Raw genomic sequence first — 17,991 nt, forward strand, 5'->3', positions numbered from 1 at the left:
GTTGTGTAGTCGGGATTGTGCAACTCCGGTCACAAGACATCCACAATAGCACAAGATATCACCTTGCATTTTCTGACAGCTGAAGTGAGTCACCTAATAGTCTTCTCTAATGAAGATTAAGGATACTGGCTACCTTTCTTCATGCCAAATTAATTTTTTCATAGTAATGACCAAGTGGTGAGGCTGCTATAAGATGGACTGATTCTTACACTGCTACAGAGAGAATAAATGTAGGCACTTTTTGTTAGGCAATAACTACTATCAAATGCCTCATCAATGTTTACTCCCTTTGGCTCTATAACTCTTGTAGAAATCTCTTCTAAGAAAATTATCTAAAATGTAGGAAAAAATAGGTATTTGTTTGAAAAAAAATATGCAGTATCCACAAGATAAAACATTTGCAAGTGATGCATTTCTAATGGCATGGCAAGTGCGTGTGATGTAATGGTATTTCAAAACATTAATGTGAAAAAACAGGATGTGACTATGTGATTCTAACTTTGTAAAAAGAATAAACTAAACCACAAGCCCTGTAAGAACAGGAACCATGTTTATCTTATTTATCTTGTATCTATATAACCTACCACAACATCTGTAAATATCTGTTGTATCAGTGGATGAATGGATGGACAGATGCACATGTGAGCCAAAAAGAATGGAAGGTAATACACCAGATTTCTAAGAATGGTTGTTTTTGTGCTTTGTAAGTTGTTCTTTGCTTAATTGTGTTTTCTGTCTTATTAACTTTTAAAGACTTTTTGGAGGAGGTGAACTAATCTTCTTAGGTTTATGCCTTGCATACAGAGACAATAGAGAACAAATCTATACCCTTTTTACATAGAACCTTCCAAACAGTTGCAGCAATTTCAAACAAACTGTGTATGACATGTATTCCCAACCCCATGTAGGGCCTTATCTACTTCATCTGCAAGACTAAATGGTTTTTGTTTTTGTTTTTGTTTTTTAAGATTTTATTTATTTATTTGAGAGAGAGACTGAGAGAGAGAGAGCATGAGAGGGGGGAGGGTCGGGAGGGTCAGAGGGAGAAGCAGACTCCCTGCCGAGCAGGGAGCCCGATGCGGGACTCGATCCAGGGACCCCAGGATCATGACCTGAGCCGAAGGCAGTTGCTTAACCAACTGAGCCACCCAGGCGCCCTGCAAGACTAAATGTTTTTAAAATAGGTGGGACAGCTATGTAAATTCAAGAACTCTGTACACATATGAGAATTCCATATACTAAAATTACTTTTATTATTTTATAAATTCTCTTCCTAATGCATGAGTCAGATCATTTCCATCATTAAAAATCTTCTTGCCTAATGAATAAAATTCAACTCCTTAGTCTGGCATTCAAGGCTTTCCAAAACCCAGTTCCAACGCATATCTCTAATTTCATGTCCCATCACAATATTACCCAAACCCTGTGCACTAGCCTTCCCAGATTATTTGCTATTTGCTGTGTATGCAATACAATGTCTTGCCTTCCTACCAATGCTGACACTGTGCCCTTAGTTTGAAATGCTCTTTTTCCCTTCCCTCTTGTCAAAATCCTTCAACACCAACTGAAACACCCCCTTTTCTGGCCATGAAGATATGATCAGTGATGACAATCAGCCCGTAAAATATTTAAGATTAAAGCCTGTTTACGTTTTCAAATACTCAAGCATGTGGTATCTGCTATCAGATCGATCAAAAATCAAATTATCTAGTATTCACTGGCCTTCTAATTAGGATCTACTATGAGCACATCTCATTAATGAGAGATAGCCATTTTACCTGGCAAAGGTTCACTCGACTCCATCGTGACAGGAAAGTGAGAGAGAAAGAGAGAGAGAGAGAGAGAGAGTGTGTGTGTGTGTGTGTGTGTGTGTTACATAAGGTTTAGACTCAGGATTAATGTAACCAGCACTCTGCAGCATGTGTGCATGAGTGTATTGGGGTTGAGGGAGAGTAGCACATACTGACTTGAAGGAATTTCTGGGATTGTAGAACCGTTTTATAACATTTTTTTTTTAAGATTTTATTTATTTATTTATTTGACAGAGAGAGACACAGCTAGAGAGGGAACACAAGCAGGGGGAGTGGGAGAGGGAGAAGCAGGCTTCCCGCTGAGCAGGGAGCCTAATGTGGGGCTCGATCCCAGGACCCCGGGATCATGACCTGAGCCGAAGGCAGACGGTTAATGACTGAGCCACCCAGGCGCCCCTATAACATTTTTAAGAGTTACAAAATTTAAGCAGGGATCACTGGTGATGAGAGAATGAGAGAAACAGCAATTTTCTAGCGTGGTAGATAGGCCAAAAATAGCATGTGAAGGGGAAAAAAAAGAACTTCAAAGGACATTTGTTTCCACCTTTTAAGGCATACTTGGGAAATTCACCAAAAGATGACATTTTAAAATGTTTCTTTTTTATAATGGTTACCCAAACTAGCCTTCACCCGGCCCATGAGAGCAAATAGGAGATAAAACCACCAACCCAGAAAAACACCAGCTGTCAGAACAGACTGTCACATGGCAACTTCACTTAATTCAGGCACAGAAATGCCTTCACTGAAGTGCCAGGCTCTCTTCTCTCCCTCCTCCTGTGGGGGACACTTCAATACAGCCAAATCATTTTCTCTTGCCTTGCAGTCATCTGTCTGTCATCTTTTAGAATACCTATTATATTTCCATTTTTTGTAAGTGTTCAAATTTCCTTCCTCATCACTAAAAACCATATATAACACCCCCTTCAATTTGTATGAAAATTCATTCAACCCCCTTTCCCAATAAAAATGGAGTACACTTTTCCTCACTTTGTATTTCACTAATTCCCTCAATAAGTTCTAACAGAATTACACCTGTATTTCATCTCCCAATGCCTTTTTTCCACTAATTCCTTGGAGGATTGCTAGTTCAAACTATTTCAAGATAATTGATTGATGCTTACTGGTGTTACTCCATCTCTCCAGAAGACCGAACAAAAAGAAATGGGATTAAATCACATCTGAGAGGAAATACTGAAACAGAAAGAAAAAGCTTCTTAAGTGTATAAATCAAATGTTACAAGAGTTTCTATGAAGGTTATAGAACACCAATCATCAAAATTCTTTAAAAAAGGAGTTAAGTCTATTTTTAAAGCCCAACCTCCTCAGAAGAAGTGCTCCTGAATGAAAGACTTCTTAATGCCTTATCCTTCACAAAAAATCTATGATTAACATATTACATCAGCAGACACTGTTAATTGCCTACCCATATCCATTCTTCCCTCTTCCTGACCAACAGACTCCTCTTATGCTGCTAGAGATGGCCATGTAACCTGGCTAATGAAATGTATCCAGGGACACCTGAGGGGCTCAGTCAGTTAAGCATCTGACTCTTCATCTCAGCTCAGGTCTTGATCTCAGGGTTGTGAGTTCAAGCCCTGTGTTGTACTCCATGTTGGGCGGGGAGTCTACTGGAAAAAAAAATAAATAAATAGAAGAAGCGACTGAGAAGGAGCTTCTGAGGAAGCTTTACAAAAAGGAATCAGACTCGGTAGTCATGCTCCTTTACCCTTTGCCCTTTGCTCTTTACCCTTTCCCATTCTTCCAACTGAAAGGCAAACTCAAACCCTAGAGATGTAGCCACCATCTTGGATGTGTGATAAAGGAAGTCACACACTAGGGGTGCCTGGGTGGCTCATTCAGTTAAGTGCCTGTCTTTGGCTCAGGTCATGGTCCCAGGGTTCTGGGATAGAGCCCCCCATCGGGCTCCCTGCTCAGCGGGGAGCCTGCTTCTCCCTCTCCCTCAGCTGCTCCCCCTGCTCGTGCTCGCTCTCACTATCTGTCACTGTATCTGTCTCTCTCTCTCAAATAAATAAATAAAATCTTAAAAAAAAAAAAAAAAGGAAATCACATACTAAACACAGCAGAGGAGGAAAACATAGGCACCTTGTACTGGTACCCCAGCCAAGGTCAGCTTCTTCTAGACTTCCTGTTATAGGACAAAAATAAAGTCCTTCTTTAGTTAAACTACTATAATAGGGTTTCCTATTATCTACAGCCAAACCCGAAGTTCACTGGTACAATTACATTCCCTCTTTCTTAAAACTGCCTACCCTTGGCTCCTGTGAAACCACATTTTCCTGGTTTTCCTCCTCTCTCACTATCCCTTCCTCCTCTTTCTCCTTTGCTGGATCTTCTCTGTTCAGCCTCCTCAGAACTCTCCTGGGATCAGTCTTGGGCTCTTTGGTAGGCAAAATAATGGCCTCCAAAGTTGCTCATATCCTGATCCTCAAATTATGTGAATATTCTACCTTACATGGCAAAAGGAACTTTGCAGGTATGATTAAGGATCTTGACATGAGGAAATCATCCTGGATTATCCAGGTGGGCCAATGAAATCACAAGGATCTTTATAAGGGAAAAAGGGAGGCAGGAGAGTCAGAGTCAGAAAAAGTTATGATGATGGAAACAGGGTGAGTGATACACTATAAACATGGAAGGAGGGGCCACAAGACAATGAAAGCAGGTAGTCTCTAGAAGCTAGAAAAGGTGAGAAAACAGATTCTGCCCTGGAGTCTCCACAGAGAACTCAGCCCTGCCAACACCTGATTTCAGTCCAGTGAGACCCATTTTGGACTTCTGACCTTCAGAACAATAAATAATAAATTCGTGTTGTTTTAAGCTATTACTTTTGAAGTAATTTGTTACAGCCATGATTCGATGCTAATATGGGTTCCATTTCTTTCTCTATCTAGGTGTTCTTCCTAAGAGACTTCAAGGCATCCTGTGGCTTTAAAACCTATCTATATTCCACAATTTCCAAATCTTTCTCAGCAAATCTCACATCACCGCAGGATGTCAGATTTGTATAGTCAAATTAATACTAGTGGGAGACAAAAACAAATAGTAGCCCTTTACAAATGCAGACTTATCTAAGCCTATTTTTATCTGAATGTGTTACTTGTTGAATTAGTCTTTCTGTGTACCCCACAGGTAATGAGGCAGCATCTGACAACAGTGAAGATGCAGTGACAGAGTAGGCCAACATCTACTTCATTCATTCATTCCTTCATCCAAATATGGTTACTGACCCAACCTAGAAAGTGCCAGTTGCCATGCCAGTCCCCAAAGTGGATAAGGCATGTTCTTTTTTGTGCATCTAATAGACATCTCAAACTCCATACAGCTCATCCCACAGCATCTACCCCTCCCCACCAGAAAACACTCTGTTCCTTTCCCAGGCACCCTCAACTGCAGTAAAATGCACCATCATGCATCCCGTTGCTCATGCCAAAAACCTAAGAGCTTACCTTGCACCCATTCCTCTTCCCTCATTCCATGCATCCAGCCTAGAAGCAAATCCTGTCAACTCCATCTTCCAAAACACACCCAAATGCATTGGCATCTTCCCTCTCTACCCCTTCCCTTGCAATCCAAGCCACTGCCATCCTTCATGTGGAATACCACAACCACCTCCAACAATCTAGTCCCCACACAGCATCCACAAGTACATTTTTAAAATGTAAACTAGACCCATCACTCCCCTGCTTAAAACTCATCAATGACACCTTGTTGCTCTCAGAATAAAAGTCAACCTGGCTTTCAGAGACTTTCTTCCTGCTTCCTAAATCTCGACCTTGTCCCATACCTGGCTTGAATGAGTAAGAGAGGACAGTAGCCTTGCTGTATCCTCAGATGTTGCCTCACCACACATAGGAGGCACACACAAGACACAAATTAAACTAACTGGTAGCAAATGCAGACAAAAGTAGACTTAGTTAAGCCTGCATTCTGTAAGGGTGCTGCTTATATGACTCCAGTGTTCACCGTGGTCAGTCTAATAGTCTGGTGGGGTTCCCCTGAACTAAGTTCAATGCAGAATAACACCCCAAGGATTCTCAGCTTAGGAACACTCTGAAGAGTATAAAAAGATTGGTGGGGAATTCCTAAACCCTCATTTTGTAATGGGAAATAGACACAGTTCACTAAGTATACGAATAATACTAAAAGCCATAAAAAATGTCGAGCGGATTCTGGTATGTCTCATTTCACTATGGAACTAAAATAATATAATTGCATTAGTATTTGTACAACTCACATTCACCATGGAGAATTTACTAGAATCCAGAAACTTTGCTAAGAGCTTTACATGAGGTGTTCTATCATTACTCTTATTTTACAGGTGGCGTGACTGAGTTTGAGGAACACGAGGTCACACAGTTATTACCTGACAGACTCAGGCTACAAACCTGGTGACCTGAGTCCTGAGCCCACACACTTAACCACAGCACTAACCTAAATTAAACAGCAGGGTCAGAGATTAGTCAGACTTTCTCAGACGGTTCTCTCTGGACCCTTTTCTGAACGGCTTAGCCTGTGTGGCTCCCATTCCCACCCAGTCCTCTGCTGGGATGTCTGTTTATTTCAGGCCTCTTGTTATAAAGTCTTGATTCTCTGCTTAAGTACTTATTCAAAGGGCTGATTTCATCATATCCTGAATCCCGACACATCTGGCTTTGTTCCCCTCCCACAGATTCTGGGTAATGCTGTGATGGCTCCCTGGTGCTGGAGCTCCCTGGCTCTCCAACCTCTACAGCTGGCTCTCTGGGCCCCAGCGTTCCCTGCTCGGTAGCTGAGCACTGGCAGGAGGATTAGCATATCCCAAAGTCTCACTGATGTGAAGAATATATATCTGCTTGAAGTGCAAAGTTAAAATGAGTCCCTCATCAGACAGAAACCTGGAGGGAATGACATTCCCTACGAAATACATTTAACAACTCCATATTAAGTGTTTAATTATTTCATGCCCAATTTTATATAGGTTATTCTAAAATACTCTAATAGGGAGCAGGACTTTTTAATCACATTTGGTAAATTCTAAATTGAAAACACATTAATAAATGAAATCACCGGGCGCCTGGGTGGCTCAGTTGGTTAAGCGACTGCCTTCGGCTCAGGTCATGATCCTGGAGTCCCAGAATCGAGTCCCGCATCGGGCTCCCTGCTCGGCGGGGAGTCTGCTTCTCCCTCTGACCCTCCCCACTCTCATACTCTCTCTATCTCATTCTCTCTCTCAAATAAATAAATAAAATCTTTAAAAAAAATAAAAATAAATAAATAAATGAAATCACCAAGTGCTTTGATTTCTACAGATTTCTACCCTGCAGTGCACAACAGGAGGATCAGGTGTACCTTTTCCCCAAACAATATTCTCTCGACACTTGGGTCATACAGTAAGTAATATGTTTGTCTTTCTATCACGCTTTTTTGCTTTGGCATTTGACCATTTACCACAAAGGAGGTGAAGATGACAGGGATAAGAGACAGAAATGTATAGTTCTGCTGCTTATTTTTCCTACTAAAAATTTAAGGCACATGGTCTCTACATTGTATATCTTTGCTTTGGGTTCACATTATGGGGATATTCAGAAGAGCCTGGGAGAATTCTGGCCAAACTGAAAAGGAAAAGGCACCCATAGAGTTATCAGTCATGTTTTCAAGCAGGTATCAGCATATTTTTAAATGCCAAATAATATAAGTACTATGTCGAAAAGATTAAAAAATGCATCTACATTTTAACCACTAACATCTCCTGCCTCACTAAATGCCATAGGTAAATTTCCAAATGGGGGCCATGTCGCTTTAAGAAAATTAAGCCTAAACATAGTAGAAACATAGCCAATAACAATTACCAAAAATAATTCATGTCTATGTTACTCAGTGCATAAGACATTGCTTATACCCAAGAAGAGACAGGGCTTTGCAGCAGGGTAGCTCCTCCCAGCTGTCAGAAGCCAGTTTCCTTATCAGTGCAGCAGGAGTGTAATTAAAGACAATAGCCAGAGCAGCTGTATTGAAAAAACAAGTCATTTGTCTTCCTCTTCCCCTACCCCTTCTGCTCACATAGTTAATCTGAACACAGCATCAGCTCCATCGTCAAGGCTTCTTCAAAAGGCAGAATAATAGGAAACATGTATCTGTTTCCCACTGTGGATTATGAAGGTTGAAGAAATACTTGCTCTTATCTTGCTGTTACATTATATAAAGTGCTAGTAATTTAAGTCTGGAAATTCAAAAGCTCCTAAGATAGGGCAAGTTTTTGGAGAATGAGAAAAATTATTGTCAGGAATAGGGAGAATCTGTGGAAATGACCTAAACTCAGTGGTATCCTGGAAAATGTTTAACTACGGGCTGTCAAGGAGGAAAAAGCCCTGCTGTGTAACATTTCCAATTTCTGTGGTTAAATACCCTCACCGTGGTTGATGTCAGGCTACCAAGGTGACATCAGAGAACACAGAGGTGGAAAGAGAGGCACAGGAGGATGCCAATACACAGTGTTTACACCACACATACAATAGATGTGCATGATCTCCAGAGCACAGATAATAGATAATCTGGACATAATCTCAAGAACATAAATTTAAAAAAAAACAAAACTAGGAAGTGGTGAATTTTTATCATTACCTTTGTTTTTAATGTAATTCATTGACATTTTATATGATTTAATTTTTAATAATGGCTATTATTTTTAATTTATTTTTTATTGCCTTGTAGAATTCCTGAGAACACTCACCTCTCACAAGCTGACCTCAGTCCGCCATGATCTATACTATGTGCTGGCTGCCACGTTACTAGCAGATATAAATAGTCCTCAAGTTATAACAGGTAGAAGAGGATGCAAAAGAACAACCGTCGTTTTTTTCAACAGTGGAATTTGGTCACTTCCTTAATCATTTTCCCAAGACTGATCTTTCTAGGATAATCTCCCCGAAGCCAGAAAAAAATAAAAACTCTAGGAACATGCTTATGTGTTGTTACTAAAACAGTGAGAACACAGGTACTTTTCACAATCATGATTGTTGAGAATGCATTTTGTAGCCCTCTCTTCATCACATGTATATAACTAAATGCCAATAGGAAATTTGGGCTGAGGCACTGAGACGTAAAAGCCGTGCCCTCAGTGAAGGGCAAAGCTTTGCTGAGAATTTGCAAAAGAGGTGATTAAAAAACAGTTACATGGACTTCTACTTCTGGGAAGATGAAGCTGACCTAGTTCTCCCTGTCTTTCTGACTAAGTCACAACTAAAAACCCTGGGCATTATACATAAAACAAATGAAAGTCCCTGAAAGGCGGAGAGAAGAGACAGGGCAGCTAGGGAGTAACACAGAAGTGAGTTTCCTGGCTTATGTTTTTGCCTCATAAATCCCAGAGTAGAGCTGAAGAAGCCAGCAACCCAGAAACACCAATGGAGGTGACTAAAAAGCCCCCCAAAAGTCTGTACTCTCTAGCCAAAGGACCTTGAAGGATGGGACAGTCCTGTATCTTGACTATACTGCTATCAGTGTCCTGGCTGTGATACTGTACTTTAGTTTTGCAGGAGGTTACTACTGGGGAAAAGTGAGTAAAGCGTACATAGGATCTGTCTGAATTATTTCATACAACTGCATGTGAATTTATAACTATGTAAAAATCAAAAATGTAATTTAAAAAAATACTTATGTGTCTCCTACTCCCTCAGCTATATCAAGATATAAAAGGGTCAGAAGTCAGAGATCAGGAGGTTTGGAGAATGTTATTGGTGTACCAAGAGGCCCATCCTCTCTCCCAAAGTAGTAAACTAGGGGCTGTTTCCCCCATCCCTGCAAATCAAAATAGAAAACCTGCAAATCAAATTAGGAAGACCACTTAGAGACCTTAATATTTGGCCCCTAGAGATGGGGACTACAGACTGACTCCCACCCGAAAAATCTAAAAGGCAAGAAACCAACTAGCTAGCGGCTTTGGTAGAAAAGCAAATGAGATGTGGCTGCTTGGGGCAGCCTAAGTACCTGGAGTTTGTGAAACAAAAGATATGTGACTATTTCCTGTGGACCAGATGGAGACCATGCACAAGACAGCTAGCAAGGGTCTTCTTAGAGAGTCCCTGGTCCAAGAGAGTCCCTGGAGGGGCAGAAAGACCTCAGCAGGAAGAAGCTAGGATGCTTCTGAGTTCCTAAGGGATGAGGAAGCTTTTCTAAATCTCCATTCAGAAGAGAAATGCCAATGTCAATGGAATGGTGCTTTTCCTCTTCTGAGGGATCAATTACCAAGGTCAGCAACCTGGAGAAAGAGGAGCAGAAGCCTTAGGTGGGTAAAGAACATACAGCAGCAAACGCTGTATTAATGTTCACATGTGGAGTTTTCTTGTGTTGCCTCAAGAAGGCAAACAATCATTACTGGTTCTCAAACTGATGAATCCTGAGGGCTTTCAAAAACAGGGGCTTGTAGATCATTTCATTTTTAATCATCACATAAACAGGTCAGGGTCTTCACTACTGACATGCACTTTGAATTGTTTTTTAATTAACACAATTACAACATACACAGCAAGAATAAATTCATTAAAAGGAATTAGAAGGAATTCAATGGAATCATTTTTCCCCTAAACATACTCTCTGATGTTGCTAGTCTTCTATGAGAAGACATACTTTTATGGGCTTCTCTCTTACTTCCCCTGCCCACCTCACACCCCTGCTCTGAACCCACCCTCACCATTATCTTCTCCAAAGACAGAAAATTCTAATTCTGAGTCATATTCCAGGGCACATACCATACCACATAACCTAGTGGGAGGAACCACCATGCAGAAAAGGGTCAGCATGTGACTATGCTTTCTTCTTTCTCTTGGTTGGTTGCTGCTGAACTGATGAGCTGATCCATGTCCTGGACATACACTGTCTTAGGATGATAAAATGATTCTCAAGAGATGTTAAGAGAAACAAAAGGAAGTTGTAGGAAATTACTAGGGTATGTAATATCTTGCTTCTGGTGGTTTTTATTCCATTCTTTTTTTAAAAAGCCATCTTAACATACTTTTTTTATTTTGCACCCGGTAACTGTATCATTCAAAATCCTTGAAGTTCTAATTCTGCCACCTGTTTCTCGTGACTCTAGCTCAAGGTGAATTGTTTTCTTGTGTGTTTTGTACTTTTACATTAAGAGCTCATGTTTAGTGGGGCTATGAACACCCTTGGGGCTGAGTTAAGGATGTGTGTTTGCTTCTTTCAGATGCCTTGGGGCTCTTTCTACATTAGGACTTTCATATTAATTTCTTGGCTTGAGTATAACTGGATATGAATCAAATACCCTGGGTGAGTAAAATGACTGTGATTACACGTTCTCTGAGAATACCTTTTTCCTGCCCAGAGCTCAGACAGAGACATACAAATTACAATCTCATCTCCCTTTGTATGTGGATTGATTTTTTTTTTTCTAGTTTGCCCTTTCCTGGCTATTCAGCCTTTGAGGACCATGGCCTTAGACTGGAGTTCCATTCCATGGGTCCCTCATCCTCAGCACAAGCTCTTGTCCCTACTCCCAAACCTAAGCTCCTTGACTACCGGCAACATCTCTCAGGGCAACTCATACTTCAGTATCCACTTACTCCTGTCTTTAGTTTTTGTTTTGGTCCTTAATTTCTCTTTCTCTTGCACTCAGTTATCCTTCAAATAGATATGTTATTTTTTACCTAGTTACCCAGGTATCGTGTAGTAGGCAAGTTTTCAGGTTATCTAATCTCTAAATTGCCAAAAGAGAAGTCCAGTATGTGAGAATTCAATTTGGTATATGCTATATAGTCTACCATATCAATGCTTCTCAGACTTTTATTTACATACAAATCAGCCAAGGATCTTGATAAAAAACACATTCTGATTCTAGGTCTTGGCTGGGGGTCAAGAGTAGACCTTTCTCCTAGCTCCCAGGTGAAGCGAATACTGTTGATCTGCAAACAACACACTGAATAGCAAGTTTCTAGATGATCATGTTTTTAAGTAGTAATTATCTACAGACACATTACAAGTGATTTAATCTTATCCTTTATACTTTTCCATGTTTTCTGAATTTGCTTCAATAATTTGACAAATAATGATATTATTTCCATTTTTAAGAAAACATACTCAGTTTATAATTACTTTCTGGTTTAGGATCTCATAATCCGTCTAGATCTGCTTTACTCCTTCTGCCTCCACTCTATTAGTTTTGTTCACCACTACACTGTCACACGGAGAAGAATGTGACTTTCCTGAGGGGAAAGAACTGTACCTTATTGTATCACTAGCAAGATCTTACACTCAAAAAGCAATCAAAAATATTTCTAAAGAACAAACAGCTCTGGTCCTCTTCCAACCTCTAACTTTAAAACCAAGCATAAAACAAGGGCATTCCCCACATTTACTCATTTAATAAACATTAATATGACAGGTGGACCCATCAGTCTCTACCCATAAGGAGCTTTAGAGTTATTACAAGTTGGGTCAAATAGTCGACATCTCAGTCATAATAATAATAGCTAACACTTATTGAACAACCATTGGATGCCAAGCATCTGACATGTATTATTTCACTTATTCCTTCAACAATCCTCTAAAGGAGTTAATATTATCCTCCTTTTATTTTAAAGATTTTATTTATTTATTTGACACAGAGAGAGAGAGAGCACAAGCAGGGGGAGTGGCAGAGGGAGAAGCTGGCTCCCCACCGAGCAGGGAGCCCGATGCGGGGCTCGATCCCAGGACCCCAGGATCATGACCTGTGCTGAAGGCAGACGCTTAACCGACTGAGCCACCCAGGTGCCCTTTATCCTCATTTTATAGATGAGAAAAGCTGAAGCTTGTAGAGAGATTGATAACTTTCTCATGGTCACTCCACTAGTAAACTGTAGAGCAAGAACTTAAAATCATGTCATCCTGACTCCAGAACCCAAATTCTTACCCACTAGGCTATATTACATACACACATAAATTTCAAAGCACTCTGGCTCAGGCATGAAGCAAAGATCACATCATAAGGCCAGCAGGAGAGGGACTACACTGAGATCCAGGGGTCTCTTATTCACAAGGACAGGAAATATGGGCTGAAGATAGATAACCTACTGCAAACACCAGCCTCAGGGAAGACAGACTCAAGGTTTGGTCTGAAGCAAAGTTTAATTCCAACTTAGATGAACTACAGAGGCTGAGTCTGCTGCCCCCTGACCCCCACTGGAACAGCTCCCACTGCAACAGTCCTGGGCTTTCAGATGTCCAGCTGCAGGCAGTGAGGGAGAAAATAAATTTGGGGACCCTGCAGTAAGGGCAGGCATAAAAGCATGGAAGCCAGTATGGTGACACCAAAGTTCACTGATATGCTGAAGAAAGCCCACCATCTAGTAAGCACTCTTTATTAGGATAAAGAAATCAGGATTTTCACAATGTGCTATGGTATTTGAAAATGCCATTGCCTGGGTCTGGAGGACACAGCTCTGTAAAATTTATAGTTTCGGGATTTTAAACAGAAGACAGGTTCAGAAGAGGGTTTGTCAAGTTGAAAGCACGAGAAGCTAAGGGTAAAGGGATTGAGGAGTGAGCTGCTGAGTGGTACTTTTAAGTCGTTAGATAGATAGATGATCAGTGCCAACAAACATCAAGGATGCTTGTGCCCACTTACTAGCAGATGCAACCTCTTCTAAAGAAAAGGTATTTTCAAAAACTCAGACTAAATGGGATAGAGTAGAATCCTCACATCTGAATAGAATGTTACAGAGCCTTGAAAATCTCATTGTAACTGTTTATACCACTGTTTGCATTGTAACTGTTTATACCACTGTTTACCTAGAAAAATTATGAGAAAAAAACTATACACATTCTTTAATAATAACTCATGGTCTTGAGTATTATGAAAATAAGCATTATGTAATTATGCAACTATCAGATTCCTGCCTGAGGCTGATTAATCTCAGAACACCAGGCAAGGTGTAAATGAAGCCATGGCCAAGGGTCAGTTCTTATGATGGCTATTCAGGGTCGCTCTGTTTCATGACTGCCACCTGACCCCTCACTTCAGCTGGTGGCAAAGGAACAAAGCAAAATAGAGGTAGAAACAGTCCTAGTGATCACAGAGGAATGGCACTGCTTTTCCATATAAAGGAAAACATATTATTAGGTCATGGCTGACATTTAGTAGGTAATTCACTCAAATGACTTACCACTTCATACCCTGTAATTTGATGTGATTCTTCTTTTAATAGCGCACTGAACAGATGCACATTTCCAATTTACATTCAAAATGACAGCAAATTCTCTTTCCACCAATCTGGCTTTTGTGAACAATGAGGAAAGAGAAGGCAAATGTTCTAGGAAACCACACAGATCTCTGGCCCTGGCTGCCTGTCTCATCATTCCTCTGCCCCCTTCACCTCGATGAGCCTATAGTCCTTTATATCCTTTGAAGTTCTATTCTCCCCTCTCTTGGCCCCTGAAAATGTGAATGTACTTCCCACTTAATAGATACAGATAGCTACATGATAGATAGATTTTACCAGGAAGAATCTGAAGAGATCTTCCAATTCTCGGGCATGAGAAAGATGACCCTTCTCTCTTTCTCTCACTGTAACTCCTGTCTTCACCCATCCATCCATTAAAGGTTTGCTGTGACGTTTAAATGCATTTTTGATAGTATAAGAGAAATATAGTAGACCTAGATAACTAATCCCCTTTTCTTCTCCATTCCTTTCCCCTACCTTACCCCCACTTTATACAGATCTCTCCTCTCCTTAAAAATAAACTTTGAAGAATGCTCTTGAGGGATGTGTAATACCCTGTTGGTTGTAAAATTGACCTTTAAAACATTTTTTAAAGACTGTGTGGACACATACCCTTTGTTCCCAAGGCTTTTCATCTTTATATAAGCACCACCAGTAATACTTAGCCACCTAAAGTTTAAACTTTCTCTGAGAATTAAGTTGAAGGCTTGCAAGTCTTCTTTCAGAAGATAAAAGATAACAGTCTCCTGCACATAATGTCCCTCTTCCATCAAGCATTTTTTTAATAAGAAAATTAACATCCTCAAGTTTAGTAAAAACAATTTGATTCAAAGGAGAATTGATTGCTGCAGATGGTCCTCAAATTCTGTTGCAGCTTTGGAAAACATTCTTCCCAAGTAACCGAAAATGATTAATCTAATACAAAAAAATTAGACCTCAGTTCTGCCACAGAAAATGTAGCAAAAGCCAGTGTCTTGCATTTCCGCAGAAGTGAAATTGAGAAAGAATATCAGGTCAAATAAATGCATCACATTAAAATATATGTCAATTGCAGGGTAGCTCATATTATTGTTGGCAACTATTTGCTCCCTACCCTGCAAGAGAATTACACATCTTTGTTGTTTGCTGTGATTCCTGCAAGGCAGAGCACATCTCACTCCCCACAGTCAGACCTGGCCATGGACTTGACTGGCCAATGAATGCCAGCAGAAACGACAGTGTGCTTACTCCAAGCAGGAGCTTATTTAAGAGGCCTGCTTTTGCTTTTTAATCTCTGCCTAAAGAATAGCATATCCTAGATGGGATGCCCCATTAGCCTGGATTCCAAAATGAAGACTCATGGAAAAGAGCCATATGGAACAGAGCCCCAGCCACAGCTGTAAGTGCAGGCAATCGGCAGCAATAGCTTCAACCCATCCACAGAGGACATACAATGGGATGAAGAAATAAATCTTCATTGTTATTTGCCACTGAGATTTGGGGGTTGCTTTTTATCACAGATTAGATGATTAATACAACAAACAAGTCATGATGTGCTTATCCCAAGAATGGGGAGACTAGTTTTCTGTGTTCTAGGAAAAAGGAAAAAGAACATTTATAGAACATCTGCTCAAGGCTAAGTACTATTCTAGGAGTTTGCATGAAATTGCCTGCCAATCACATGCCCAAAAAAAACCTCTTGAGTCTCATCCAGAAAATGAAAGGTTAGGGTTCTATGACCTCTAAGAAAGTTTCCAGAGCTGGCATTCTATTATGAGTTCCTTACTGGAGCCATTCAGGAAAGTAAAATTCACTACATAATTTAGAGTCACCATATTTTCAAGAGAGTAGATATCTGGCCAAAAGTGGATATTTGGCCTTATGTTTTTTTCATAATATGACTGATATTTTAATGTACCAAGAATTATAGTACCATTTTCAGAGAAAATTGTCTTCCAGTTCACTAATGTTCACTAATGTTTGAAACTTCTTATTTCAGAGAACAAAACCCATTTTTATTTCCTATATTTACCTACTTATTACCTAACTACCAAAAATGTTGGATTCTTCCATTTTTAATGGCAATCTTCAATTAAATTTTAGCTTCCTTTTATATTGCCATGATTTTCATTAAGATGCCTGTAAACATAATGATAATAAAGTGAATCTAATAATTTGTCTTTTCCAAAAGTTTATGTGATAATAGCAATATCATCAAAGATTTCAAGTCATCAGAGTCTAGTATTTTTAAAGATCAATACTGTCACCATTAATGAGACATAGGCATTGTTCTGGGAAGGGAAATACATCTAGAGTTTGATAAATGGATTTCAAATAAAGAGCAGAAATAATCCATCCAGGCTGAAAGAAAGCTTTTAAAGGCTGGCAATGTCAAATGCAGTATTCTAAAGCAAAATTCTGCCTCTTCTGATTTGAAAAAAAAAATTTTTTTTACATCTTATAGTAATGGTAATATTTTTAACCATTTTATTCAACATTTTAACTATATACCTGTTGGATAGAACAAGAAATCTATAAATGTACCAATCTTTTTAGTTCTAGGCAAAGAATGATAAGCTGGTGGGCCAGAATTAGAAACACAGTATTAGTAAAAATATATGAAGGCTATTTTTCTCCAAAGTACAGTATTAAAATTCACTGATATGAACACTCATATAACATGTGCACTGTTATATCTACACATGAAATAAAGGCACAGACTAGAAATTAAAAAGGTAAGTGTAGATAAAGAGATTATGGGTAATTTGGTTTATATGTCTTTTATTTTTATAATAATATATTTTTTAAAGATTTTATTTATTTATTTGACACAGAGAGAGAGAGCACAAGCAGGGGGAGCAGCAGAGGGTGAGGGAGAAGCAGGCTCCCCACTGAGCAGGGATCCTGATGTGGGGCTCGATCCCAGGACCCTGGGATCATGACCTGAGCCGAAGGCAGCCGCTTAACCAACTGAGCCACCACGCACCCCTATAATAATATTTTTAAACAGTTACAAATAAATGCTGCTACTATTGTCTTACTATACACTACTTTTAATGTCGTATTTATATATGTTAATTTTAGTAAATCTAACCAATCCATGCTCTTTCCAAAAAACATATACATCACAAGGAGTAAAAAAAGAAAACAAAAGCATCCATATTCCTACAAAAACTCCAAATTCTTTGTCTTTTGCCTGTGCATATTTATATGAATAGAGGGAAAAAAACAGAGTTTCCACTTCAAGGATATTTTCAGAATAGCCATCCTATTGAGAACAACAAAAAGATGGACACAATGTTTTAAAATATGTATTTGAAATAAATGTTGGTCTCAAAGAACTACCAAGGCAGTGAGAAGTTGTGGGACCAAGATTTAAGAGAAGAAGGAAACCAAGAGGGGTAATTCCAGAACTCAGGGCACTTTTCCCTCTGGGCAAATTGCCAGTTCGGAAAATGATAGATGACAAATAAGAAGCTGAGAGGATGAGCACAATTTTCTTCATTCTCACAGGACTAGGGGAATAAAAATTTGAATTCAAGGCATACCAAAAAGGAGGGGCTCAATAAACACTCTGCACTTTTTGTGAGATTCTGAATGAGCATAAGGGTGAATTAGGAACAGACTAGCCTTCACAAGAACTGACGCTCAGATTTGAATCTGGTCTCAGGTTCTGATGGGATGACATTGATTCTGTCCAGATGAACTGTATACAAAAGCCAAAGGAAATCTTCCTGGGACAAAAAAAAAAAATCACCCAGAGCCTCAAGTTATCTCTAAAAATTTTCATAAACAATGCCTGCCCCTCAATTAAAAAAAAAAAAGCATATAAGAGAATAAGCTTTATCTGAAAATCAAGAAAAAACAACAGAAATAAATTCACAAGTGATACAAATATTGAAGTATCAAAGACAGATAAACTATGTTCAATCAATAACTGATTGAGAAGATGGAGAATTTCAGGGAACTGGAAAGCAGAAAAT

General features: G+C 39.5%; 1 long non-coding RNA gene across 1 annotated transcript; it reads left to right on the plus strand.

Moving 5' to 3' along the window:
* Positions 1-580: 580 nt before the first annotated feature.
* On the plus strand, positions 581-8,769 carry LOC118018216. Its single transcript, XR_004681324.1, has 3 exons — positions 581-662; positions 7,121-7,201; positions 8,523-8,769. It is a non-coding gene; the product is annotated as an uncharacterized LOC118018216 (long non-coding RNA).
* The last annotated feature ends 9,222 nt before the right edge of the window (positions 8,770-17,991 follow it).

This window comes from Mirounga leonina, unplaced genomic scaffold (genome assembly GCF_011800145.1).
Source record: "Mirounga leonina isolate KUSES-001 unplaced genomic scaffold, KU_Mleo_1.0 Mir_170, whole genome shotgun sequence".
Taxonomy (NCBI): domain Eukaryota; kingdom Metazoa; phylum Chordata; class Mammalia; order Carnivora; family Phocidae; genus Mirounga; species Mirounga leonina.